Genomic DNA, 13,316 nt, shown 5'->3' with positions numbered 1-13,316 from the left:
TAATGTAGCTACATAGATGGACATGCCCAAGAACTACGCGTCCTTTGAGGGCTCAGTCATACGGGCTGATTGGCGCCCGTGTTACTGCAGGTAGCAGACGGCCTTAACTGAAGACGGACATCTCTCTGCAGCACCGGAGGAAAGAACATGTGACCGGCTTCATTGCCGGTCTTGTGTTCTTTCATCAGCGCTGCAGAAAGACGTCCGTCTTCAGGTACGGCTGTCCTCTAACTGTCAGTCACAGGGGAGCATTGGCGCCGGTGTACGGGTGCCGATGCCACCGTGTGACTGAGCCCTGAGGCTGCGTTTCTTAAAATAGGAGCAGATGGATTAAAGCGCACCTAGCAAAAAAACTGTTAGCAAAAAGCTAACAGTGTGGGCGTCCTCCATATCCCCTCATAGCCCACACCTTTCCATCTCCAATAAACAGTAGGTGCGATTACTGTCCTATAATGTAACTACATAGATGGACATGCCCAAAAACAACGCGTCCTTTGAGGCTACGTTTCTTAGAATAGGAGCAGATGGATTAAAGCGCACCTAGCAAAAAAAACTGTTAGCAAAAAGCTAACAGTGTGGGCCTCCTCCATATCCCCTCATAGCCCACACCTTTCCATCTCCAATGAACAGTAGGTGCGATTTCTGCTTTATAATGTAGCTACATAGACGGGCATGCCCAATAATTACGCGTCCTTTCAGGCTGCGTTTCCTAGACTAGGAGCAGATGGATTAAAGCGCACCTAGCAAAAAAACTGTTAGCAAAAAGCTAACAGTGTGGGCCTCCTCCATATCGCCTCATAGCCCACACCTTTCCATCTATATATATAAAATTGAATGTATGTCTGTCTGCGTGCGTGCGTGTCTGCGTGCGTGTCTGTTTGTCCTTTATGCGCTACTACACCATTCATCCGATCGCCATGAAACTTTGGGAAGTTGTTAAGTACACTCCTGGGAAGATTATAGGCATAGTACAAATATCCTACGATAAATGGCGCGCGAGCGTCGTCGAAAGTTACGCCCCCCCCCACGTAGATCGAATAAGTAAGCCACCTGCTATTGTGATGTCATCACTGATGTCATCAACATCGGACGCCCTTGAACATGCCCCAACATGTTCTATAAAGCTCCATTGTGATGTCATTAAGGCTCTATTATGACACGTACAGCTTGGAACCACTAGAGCACGCCAGCCAATTACCATTGGAGTTGGAAGTGGGTAAACAAGTACTAGGATATCTTCCTAAGAAGCCACAGCAGCCGGATAAATTGTATGTTCCACCCAACGGCTATTTTATTCAGCCCGCAAGGGGGAAGCAGCGGCCTACAAAATCTCATTGAGGTAGGTAGGTTCAGTTCTTGGAGGTTGGGGAATGCTTATGGGCAAGGCCTTATGTCTCATCCCAATAAATAGGAAAAGCTAATGGGTCCCAACTCGATTATTCAATTGTAAGCGCCAAAGAATTAGCGTCCAAATTTTATGTACGGAATCTAATTTTCTCGCTTCCCAATGTCATAGAAACGTGAAATTTGTCATGAGCATTGATTATGTCATAAATAGGAAACGCTAATCGGTCCCAACTTGATTATTCAATTCTATGCGCCAAAGAATTAGCGTCCAAATTTTACGTACGGAATCGAATTCTCTCGCTTCCTAATGTAATAGAAACGTGAAATTTAGCACGAGCATTGATTATGTCATAAATAGGAAACGCTAATGGGTCACAACTCCATTATTCAATTGTATGCGCAAAAAAATTAGCGTCCAAATTTTACGTACGGAATCTAATTTTCTCGCTTCTCAATGTCATAGAAACTTAAAATGTGGCACGTGCATTGATTATGTCATAAATAGGAAAAGCTAATGGGTCCCAACTCCATTATTCAATTCTATGCGCAAAAAAATTGGCGTCCAAATTTTATGTACGGAATGTAATTTTCTCACTTTCCGGTGTCATAGAAACGTGAAATTTGGCACGAGCATTGATTATGTCATAAATAGGAAAAGTTAATGGGTCCCAACTCGATTATTCAATTCTATGCGGAAAAGAATTAGCGTCCAAATTTTGCGTACGGAATGTAATTTTCTCACATAGAAACTTGAAATTTGGCACGGGCATTGAATATGTCACAAATACGAAAAGCTAATGGGTCCCAACTCGACTATTCAATTCTATGCGCCAAAGAATTAGCGTCCAAATTTTACGTACGGAATCGAATTCTCTCGCTTCCCAATGTAATAGAAACGTGAAATTTGGCACGAGCATTGATTATGTCATAAATAGGAAACGCTAATGGGTCCCAACTCCATTATTGAATTCTATGCGCAAAAGAATTAGCGTCCAAATTTTACGTACGGAATCTAATTTTCTCGCTTCCCAATGTCATAGAAACTTAAAATTTGGCACGTGCATTGATTATGTCATAAATAGGAAAAGCTAATGGGTCCCAACTCCATTATTCAATTCTATGCGCAAAAAAATTGGCGTCCAAACTTTACGTACGGAATGTAATTTTCTCACTTTCCGGTGTCATAGAAACGTGAAATTTGGCACGAGCATTGATTATGTCATAAATAGGAAAAGTTAATGGGTCCCAACTCGATTATTCAATTCAAAGCGCCAAAGAATTAGCGTTCAAATTTTACGTACGGAATCTAATTCTCTCATTTCCTGATGTCATAGATAGATAGACTGTATGCAATAACCCTGATAGATAGATAGATAGATAGATAGATAGATAGACAGTATGCAATGACACGTACAGCTTGAAACCATAAATACTAGAGCACGCCAGCCATTTACAGTCAGTCTCCATTGGAGTTGGAAGTGGGCAAACATGTACTAGGCTGTCTTCCCAAGAAGCCACAGCAGCCGGATAAATTGGATGTTCCACACAACGGCTATTTTATTCAGCCTGCAAGGGGGAAGCAGCGGCCTACAAAACCTCAGTGGTCGCTGCTGCCGTCATCTAGATATATAAAAACGAATGTATGTATGTATGTCTGTCTTCGCAGCAACGCGCGACGGGTACGCTAGTCTCCAATAAACAGTAGGTGCGATTACTGTCCTTTAATGTAGCTACATAGACGGACATGCCCAATAACAATACATCCTTTGAGGCTGCGTTTCTTAAAATAGGAGCAGATGGATTAAAGCGCACCTAGCAAAAAAACTGTTAGCAAAAAGCTAACAGTGTGGGCCTCCTCCATATCCCCTCATAGCACACACCTTTCCATCTCCAATGAACAGTAGGTGCGATTACTGTCCTTTAATGTAGCTACATAGACGGACATGCCCAATAACAACGCATCCTTTGAGGCTGCGTTTCTTAAAATAGGAGCAGATGGATTAAAGCGCACCTAGCAAAAAAACTGTTAGCAAAAAGCTAACAGTGTGGGCCTCCTCCATATCCCCTCATAGCCCACACCTTTCCATCTCCAATGAACAGTAGGTGCGATTACTGTCCTATAATGTAGCTACATAGACGGACATGCCCAATAACAACGCGTCCTTTGAGGCTGCGTTTCTTAGAATAGGAGCAGATGGATTAAAGCGCACCTAGCAAAAAAACTGTTAGCAAAAAGCTAACAGTGTGGGCCTCCTCCATATCCCCTCATAGCCCACACCTTTCCATCTCCAATAAACAGTAGGTGCGATTACTGTCCTATAATGTAACTACATAGATGGACATGCCCAAAAACAACGCGTCCTTTGAGGCTACGTTTCTTAGAATAGGAGCAGATGGATTAAAGCGCACCTAGCAAAAAAACTGTTAGCAAAAAGCTAACAGTGTGGGCCTCCTCCATATCCCCTCATAGCCCACACCTTTCCATCTCCAATGTACAGTAGGTGCGATTACTGCCTTATAATGTAGCTACATAGATGGACATGCCCAAGAACTACGCGTCCTTTGAGGGCTCAGTCACACGGGCTGATTGGCGCCCGTGTTACTGCAGGTAGCAGACGGCCTTAACTGAAGACGGACATCTCGCTGCAGCGCCGGAGCAAAGAACATGTGACCGGCTTCATTGCCGGTCATGTGTTCTTTCATCAGCGCTGCAGAAAGACGTCCGTCTTCAGGTACGGCTGTCTTCTAACTGTCAGTCACAGGGGAGCATTGGCGCCGGTGTACGGGTGCCGATGCCACCGTGTGACTGAGCCCTGAGGCTGCGTTTCTTAAAATAGGAGCAGATGGATTAAAGCGCACCTAGCAAAAAAACTGTTAGCAAAAAGCTAACAGTGTGGGCCTCCTCCATATCCCCTCATAGCCCACACCTTTCCATCTCCAATAAAAAGTAGGTGCGATTACTGTCCTTTAATGTAGCTACATAGACGGACATGCCCAATAACAACGCATCCTTTGAGGCTGCGTTTCTTAAAATAGGAGCAGATGGATTAAAGCGCACCTAGCAAAAAAACTGTTAGCAAAAAGCTAACAGTGTGGGCCTCCTCCATATCCCCTCATAGCCCACACCTTTCCATCTCCAATGAACAGTAGGTGCGATTACTGTCCTATAATGTAGCTACATAGACGGACATGCCCAATAACAACGCGTCCTTTGAGGCTGCGTTTCTTAGAATAGGAGCAGATGGATTAAAGCGCACCTAGCAAAAAAACTGTTAGCAAAAAGCTAACAGTGTGGGCCTCCTCCATATCCCCTCATAGCCCACACCTTTCCATCTCCAATAAACAGTAGGTGCGATTACTGTCCCATAATGTAGCTACATAGATGGACATGCCCAATAACAACGCGTCCTTTGAGGCTGCGTTTCTTAGAATAGGAGCCGTAGGATTAAAGCGCACCTAGCAAAAAAACTGTTAGCAAAAAGCTAACAGTGTGGGCCTCCTCCATATCCCCTCATAGCCCACACCTTTCCATCTCCAATGTACAGTAGGTGCGATTACTGCCCTATAATGTAGCTACATAGATGGACATGCCCAAGAACTACGCGTCCTTTGAGGGCTCAGTCATACGGGCTGATTGGCGCCCGTGTTACTGCAGGTAGCAGACGGCCTTAACTGAAGACGGACATCTCTCTGCAGCACCGGAGGAAAGAACATGTGACCGGCTTCATTGCCGGTCTTGTGTTCTTTCATCAGCGCTGCAGAAAGACGTCCGTCTTCAGGTACGGCTGTCCTCTAACTGTCAGTCACAGGGGAGCATTGGCGCCGGTGTACGGGTGCCGATGCCACCGTGTGACTGAGCCCTGAGGCTGCGTTTCTTAAAATAGGAGCAGATGGATTAAAGCGCACCTAGCAAAAAAACTGTTAGCAAAAAGCTAACAGTGTGGGCGTCCTCCATATCCCCTCATAGCCCACACCTTTCCATCTCCAATAAACAGTAGGTGCGATTACTGTCCTATAATGTAACTACATAGATGGACATGCCCAAAAACAACGCGTCCTTTGAGGCTACGTTTCTTAGAATAGGAGCAGATGGATTAAAGCGCACCTAGCAAAAAAAACTGTTAGCAAAAAGCTAACAGTGTGGGCCTCCTCCATATCCCCTCATAGCCCACACCTTTCCATCTCCAATGAACAGTAGGTGCGATTTCTGCTTTATAATGTAGCTACATAGACGGGCATGCCCAATAATTACGCGTCCTTTCAGGCTGCGTTTCCTAGACTAGGAGCAGATGGATTAAAGCGCACCTAGCAAAAAAACTGTTAGCAAAAAGCTAACAGTGTGGGCCTCCTCCATATCGCCTCATAGCCCACACCTTTCCATCTATATATATAAAATTGAATGTATGTCTGTCTGCGTGCGTGCGTGTCTGCGTGCGTGTCTGTTTGTCCTTTATGCGCTACTACACCATTCATCCGATCGCCATGAAACTTTGGGAAGTTGTTAAGTACACTCCTGGGAAGATTATAGGCATAGTACAAATATCCTACGATAAATGGCGCGCGAGCGTCGTCGAAAGTTACGCCCCCCCCCCACGTAGATCGAATAAGTAAGCCACCTGCTATTGTGATGTCATCACTGATGTCATCAACATCGGACGCCCTTGAACATGCCCCAACATGTTCTATAAAGCTGCATTGTGATGTCATTAAGGCTCTATTATGACACGTACAGCTTGGAACCACTAGAGCACGCCAGCCAATTACCATTGGAGTTGGAAGTGGGTAAACAAGTACTAGGATATCTTCCTAAGAAGCCACAGCAGCCGGATAAATTGTATGTTCCACCCAACGGCTATTTTATTCAGCCCGCAAGGGGGAAGCAGCGGCCTACAAAATCTCATTGAGGTAGGTAGGTTCAGTTCTTGGAGGTTGGGGAATGCTTATGGGCAAGGCCTTATGTCTCATCCCAATAAATAGGAAAAGCTAATGGGTCCCAACTCGATTATTCAATTGTAAGCGCCAAAGAATTAGCGTCCAAATTTTATGTACGGAATCTAATTTTCTCGCTTCCCAATGTCATAGAAACGTGAAATTTGTCATGAGCATTGATTATGTCATAAATAGGAAACGCTAATCGGTCCCAACTTGATTATTCAATTCTATGCGCCAAAGAATTAGCGTCCAAATTTTACGTACGGAATCGAATTCTCTCGCTTCCTAATGTAATAGAAACGTGAAATTTAGCACGAGCATTGATTATGTCATAAATAGGAAACGCTAATGGGTCACAACTCCATTATTCAATTGTATGCGCAAAAAAATTAGCGTCCAAATTTTACGTACGGAATCTAATTTTCTCGCTTCTCAATGTCATAGAAACTTAAAATGTGGCACGTGCATTGATTATGTCATAAATAGGAAAAGCTAATGGGTCCCAACTCCATTATTCAATTCTATGCGCAAAAAAATTGGCGTCCAAATTTTATGTACGGAATGTAATTTTCTCACTTTCCGGTGTCATAGAAACGTGAAATTTGGCACGAGCATTGATTATGTCATAAATAGGAAAAGTTAATGGGTCCCAACTCGATTATTCAATTCTATGCGGAAAAGAATTAGCGTCCAAATTTTGCGTACGGAATGTAATTTTCTCACATAGAAACTTGAAATTTGGCACGGGCATTGAATATGTCACAAATACGAAAAGCTAATGGGTCCCAACTCGACTATTCAATTCTATGCGCCAAAGAATTAGCGTCCAAATTTTACGTACGGAATCGAATTCTCTCGCTTCCCAATGTAATAGAAACGTGAAATTTGGCACGAGCATTGATTATGTCATAAATAGGAAACGCTAATGGGTCCCAACTCCATTATTGAATTCTATGCGCAAAAGAATTAGCGTCCAAATTTTACGTACGGAATCTAATTTTCTCGCTTCCCAATGTCATAGAAACTTAAAATTTGGCACGTGCATTGATTATGTCATAAATAGGAAAAGCTAATGGGTCCCAACTCCATTATTCAATTCTATGCGCAAAAAAATTGGCGTCCAAACTTTACGTACGGAATGTAATTTTCTCACTTTCCGGTGTCATAGAAACGTGAAATTTGGCACGAGCATTGATTATGTCATAAATAGGAAAAGTTAATGGGTCCCAACTCGATTATTCAATTCAAAGCGCCAAAGAATTAGCGTTCAAATTTTACGTACGGAATCTAATTCTCTCATTTCCTGATGTCATAGATAGATAGACTGTATGCAATAACCCTGATAGATAGATAGATAGATAGATAGATAGATAGATAGACAGTATGCAATGACACGTACAGCTTGAAACCATAAATACTAGAGCACGCCAGCCATTTACAGTCAGTCTCCATTGGAGTTGGAAGTGGGCAAACATGTACTAGGCTGTCTTCCCAAGAAGCCACAGCAGCCGGATAAATTGGATGTTCCACACAACGGCTATTTTATTCAGCCTGCAAGGGGGAAGCAGCGGCCTACAAAACCTCAGTGGTCGCTGCTGCCGTCATCTAGATATATAAAAACGAATGTATGTATGTATGTCTGTCTTCGCAGCAACGCGCGACGGGTACGCTAGTCTCCAATAAACAGTAGGTGCGATTACTGTCCTTTAATGTAGCTACATAGACGGACATGCCCAATAACAATACATCCTTTGAGGCTGCGTTTCTTAAAATAGGAGCAGATGGATTAAAGCGCACCTAGCAAAAAAACTGTTAGCAAAAAGCTAACAGTGTGGGCCTCCTCCATATCCCCTCATAGCCCACACCTTTCCATCTCCAATGAACAGTAGGTGCGATTACTGTCCTTTAATGTAGCTACATAGACGGACATGCCCAATAACAACGCATCCTTTGAGGCTGCGTTTCTTAAAATAGGAGCAGATGGATTAAAGCGCACCTAGCAAAAAAACTGTTAGCAAAAAGCTAACAGTGTGGGCCTCCTCCATATCCCCTCATAGCCCACACCTTTCCATCTCCAATGAACAGTAGGTGCGATTACTGTCCTATAATGTAGCTACATAGACGGACATGCCCAATAACAACGCGTCCTTTGAGGCTGCGTTTCTTAGAATAGGAGCAGATGGATTAAAGCGCACCTAGCAAAAAAACTGTTAGCAAAAAGCTAACAGTGTGGGCCTCCTCCATATCCCCTCATAGCCCACACCTTTCCATCTCCAATAAACAGTAGGTGCGATTACTGTCCTATAATGTAACTACATAGATGGACATGCCCAAAAACAACGCGTCCTTTGAGGCTACGTTTCTTAGAATAGGAGCAGATGGATTAAAGCGCACCTAGCAAAAAAACTGTTAGCAAAAAGCTAACAGTGTGGGCCTCCTCCATATCCCCTCATAGCCCACACCTTTCCATCTCCAATGTACAGTAGGTGCGATTACTGCCTTATAATGTAGCTACATAGATGGACATGCCCAAGAACTACGCGTCCTTTGAGGGCTCAGTCACACGGGCTGATTGGCGCCCGTGTTACTGCAGGTAGCAGACGGCCTTAACTGAAGACGGACATCTCTCTGCAGCGCCGGAGCAAAGAACATGTGACCGGCTTCATTGCCGGTCATGTGTTCTTTCATCAGCGCTGCAGAAAGACGTCCGTCTTCAGGTACGGCTGTCTTCTAACTGTCAGTCACAGGGGAGCATTGGCGCCGGTGTACGGGTGCCGATGCCACCGTGTGACTGAGCCCTGAGGCTGCGTTTCTTAAAATAGGAGCAGATGGATTAAAGCGCACCTAGCAAAAAAACTGTTAGCAAAAAGCTAACAGTGTGGGCCTCCTCCATATCCCCTCATAGCCCACACCTTTCCATCTCCAATAAAAAGTAGGTGCGATTACTGTCCTTTAATGTAGCTACATAGACGGACATGCCCAATAACAACGCATCCTTTGAGGCTGCGTTTCTTAAAATAGGAGCAGATGGATTAAAGCGCACCTAGCAAAAAAACTGTTAGCAAAAAGCTAACAGTGTGGGCCTCCTCCATATCCCCTCATAGCCCACACCTTTCCATCTCCAATGAACAGTAGGTGCGATTACTGTCCTATAATGTAGCTACATAGACGGACATGCCCAATAACAACGCGTCCTTTGAGGCTGCGTTTCTTAGAATAGGAGCAGATGGATTAAAGCGCACCTAGCAAAAAAACTGTTAGCAAAAAGCTAACAGTGTGGGCCTCCTCCATATCCCCTCATAGCCCACACCTTTCCATCTCCAATAAACAGTAGGTGCGATTACTGTCCCATAATGTAGCTACATAGATGGACATGCCCAATAACAACGCGTCCTTTGAGGCTGCGTTTCTTAGAATAGGAGCCGTAGGATTAAAGCGCACCTAGCAAAAAAACTGTTAGCAAAAAGCTAACAGTGTGGGCCTCCTCCATATCCCCTCATAGCCCACACCTTTCCATCTCCAATGTACAGTAGGTGCGATTACTGCCCTATAATGTAGCTACATAGATGGACATGCCCAAGAACTACGCGTCCTTTGAGGGCTCAGTCATACGGGCTGATTGGCGCCCGTGTTACTGCAGGTAGCAGACGGCCTTAACTGAAGACGGACATCTCTCTGCAGCACCGGAGGAAAGAACATGTGACCGGCTTCATTGCCGGTCTTGTGTTCTTTCATCAGCGCTGCAGAAAGACGTCCGTCTTCAGGTACGGCTGTCCTCTAACTGTCAGTCACAGGGGAGCATTGGCGCCGGTGTACGGGTGCCGATGCCACCGTGTGACTGAGCCCTGAGGCTGCGTTTCTTAAAATAGGAGCAGATGGATTAAAGCGCACCTAGCAAAAAAACTGTTAGCAAAAAGCTAACAGTGTGGGCGTCCTCCATATCCCCTCATAGCCCACACCTTTCCATCTCCAATAAACAGTAGGTGCGATTACTGTCCTATAATGTAACTACATAGATGGACATGCCCAAAAACAACGCGTCCTTTGAGGCTACGTTTCTTAGAATAGGAGCAGATGGATTAAAGCGCACCTAGCAAAAAAAACTGTTAGCAAAAAGCTAACAGTGTGGGCCTCCTCCATATCCCCTCATAGCCCACACCTTTCCATCTCCAATGAACAGTAGGTGCGATTTCTGCTTTATAATGTAGCTACATAGACGGGCATGCCCAATAATTACGCGTCCTTTCAGGCTGCGTTTCCTAGACTAGGAGCAGATGGATTAAAGCGCACCTAGCAAAAAAACTGTTAGCAAAAAGCTAACAGTGTGGGCCTCCTCCATATCGCCTCATAGCCCACACCTTTCCATCTATATATATAAAATTGAATGTATGTCTGTCTGCGTGCGTGCGTGTCTGCGTGCGTGTCTGTTTGTCCTTTATGCGCTACTACACCATTCATCCGATCGCCATGAAACTTTGGGAAGTTGTTAAGTACACTCCTGGGAAGATTATAGGCATAGTACAAATATCCTACGATAAATGGCGCGCGAGCGTCGTCGAAAGTTACGCCCCCCCCCCACGTAGATCGAATAAGTAAGCCACCTGCTATTGTGATGTCATCACTGATGTCATCAACATCGGACGCCCTTGAACATGCCCCAACATGTTCTATAAAGCTGCATTGTGATGTCATTAAGGCTCTATTATGACACGTACAGCTTGGAACCACTAGAGCACGCCAGCCAATTACCATTGGAGTTGGAAGTGGGTAAACAAGTACTAGGATATCTTCCTAAGAAGCCACAGCAGCCGGATAAATTGTATGTTCCACCCAACGGCTATTTTATTCAGCCCGCAAGGGGGAAGCAGCGGCCTACAAAATCTCATTGAGGTAGGTAGGTTCAGTTCTTGGAGGTTGGGGAATGCTTATGGGCAAGGCCTTATGTCTCATCCCAATAAATAGGAAAAGCTAATGGGTCCCAACTCGATTATTCAATTGTAAGCGCCAAAGAATTAGCGTCCAAATTTTACGTACGGAATCTAATTTTCTCGCTTCCCAATGTCATAGAAACGTGAAATTTGTCATGAGCATTGATTATGTCATAAATAGGAAACGCTAATCGGTCCCAACTTGATTATTCAATTCTATGCGCCAAAGAATTAGCGTCCAAATTTTACGTACGGAATCGAATTCTCTCGCTTCCTAATGTAATAGAAACTTGAAATTTAGCACGAGCATTGATTATGTCATAAATAGGAAACGCTAATGGGTCACAACTCCATTATTCAATTGTATGCGCAAAAAAATTAGCGTCCAAATTTTACGTACGGAATCTAATTTTCTCGCTTCTCAATGTCATAGAAACTTAAAATGTGGCACGTGCATTGATTATGTCATAAATAGGAAAAGCTAATGGGTCCCAACTCCATTATTCAATTCTATGCGCAAAAAAATTGGCGTCCAAATTTTATGTACGGAATGTAATTTTCTCACTTTCCGGTGTCATAGAAACGTGAAATTTGGCACGAGCATTGATTATGTCATAAATAGGAAAAGTTAATGGGTCCCAACTCGATTATTCAATTCTATGCGGAAAAGAATTAGCGTCCAAATTTTGCGTACGGAATGTAATTTTCTCACATAGAAACTTGAAATTTGGCACGGGCATTGAATATGTCACAAATACGAAAAGCTAATGGGTCCCAACTCGACTATTCAATTCTATGCGCCAAAGAATTAGCGTCCAAATTTTACGTACGGAATCGAATTCTCTCGCTTCCCAATGTAATAGAAACGTGAAATTTGGCACGAGCATTGATTATGTCATAAATAGGAAACGCTAATGGGTCCCAACTCCATTATTGAATTCTATGCGCAAAAGAATTAGCGTCCAAATTTTACGTACGGAATCTAATTTTCTCGCTTCCCAATGTCATAGAAACTTAAAATTTGGCACGTGCATTGATTATGTCATAAATAGGAAAAGCTAATGGGTCCCAACTCCATTATTCAATTCTATGCGCAAAAAAATTGGCGTCCAAACTTTACGTACGGAATGTAATTTTCTCACTTTCCGGTGTCATAGAAACGTGAAATTTGGCACGAGCATTGATTATGTCATAAATAGGAAAAGTTAATGGGTCCCAACTCGATTATTCAATTCAAAGCGCCAAAGAATTAGCGTTCAAATTTTACGTACGGAATCTAATTCTCTCATTTCCTGATGTCATAGATAGATAGACTGTATGCAATAACCCTGATAGATAGATAGATAGATAGATAGATAGATAGATAGATAGATAGATAGACAGTATGCAATGACACGTACAGCTTGAAACCATAAATACTAGAGCACGCCAGCCATTTACAGTCAGTCTCCATTGGAGTTGGAAGTGGGCAAACATGTACTAGGCTGTCTTCCCAAGAAGCCACAGCAGCCGGATAAATTGGATGTTCCACACAACGGCTATTTTATTCAGCCTGCAAGGGGGAAGCAGCGGCCTACAAAACCTCAGTGGTCGCTGCTGCCGTCATCTAGATATATAAAAACGAATGTATGTATGTATGTCTGTCTTCGCAGCAACGCGCGACGGGTACGCTAGTCTCCAATAAACAGTAGGTGCGATTACTGTCCTTTAATGTAGCTACATAGACGGACATGCCCAATAACAATACATCCTTTGAGGCTGCGTTTCTTAAAATAGGAGCAGATGGATTAAAGCGCACCTAGCAAAAAAACTGTTAGCAAAAAGCTAACAGTGTGGGCCTCCTCCATATCCCCTCATAGCCCACACCTTTCCATCTCCAATGAACAGTAGGTGCGATTACTGTCCTTTAATGTAGCTACATAGACGGACATGCCCAATAACAACGCATCCTTTGAGGCTGCGTTTCTTAAAATAGGAGCAGATGGATTAAAGCGCACCTAGCAAAAAAACTGTTAGCAAAAAGCTAACAGTGTGGGCCTCCTCCATATCCCCTCATAGCCCACACCTTTCCATCTCCAATGAACAGTAGGTGCGATTACTGTCCTATAA

This window comes from Eleutherodactylus coqui, chromosome 1 (assembly GCF_035609145.1).
Source record: "Eleutherodactylus coqui strain aEleCoq1 chromosome 1, aEleCoq1.hap1, whole genome shotgun sequence".
NCBI classification, from domain to species: Eukaryota; Metazoa; Chordata; class Amphibia; order Anura; family Eleutherodactylidae; genus Eleutherodactylus; species Eleutherodactylus coqui.
The sequence above is the reverse complement of the archived record's forward strand: the minus strand, read 5'-3'. Positions refer to the sequence as shown.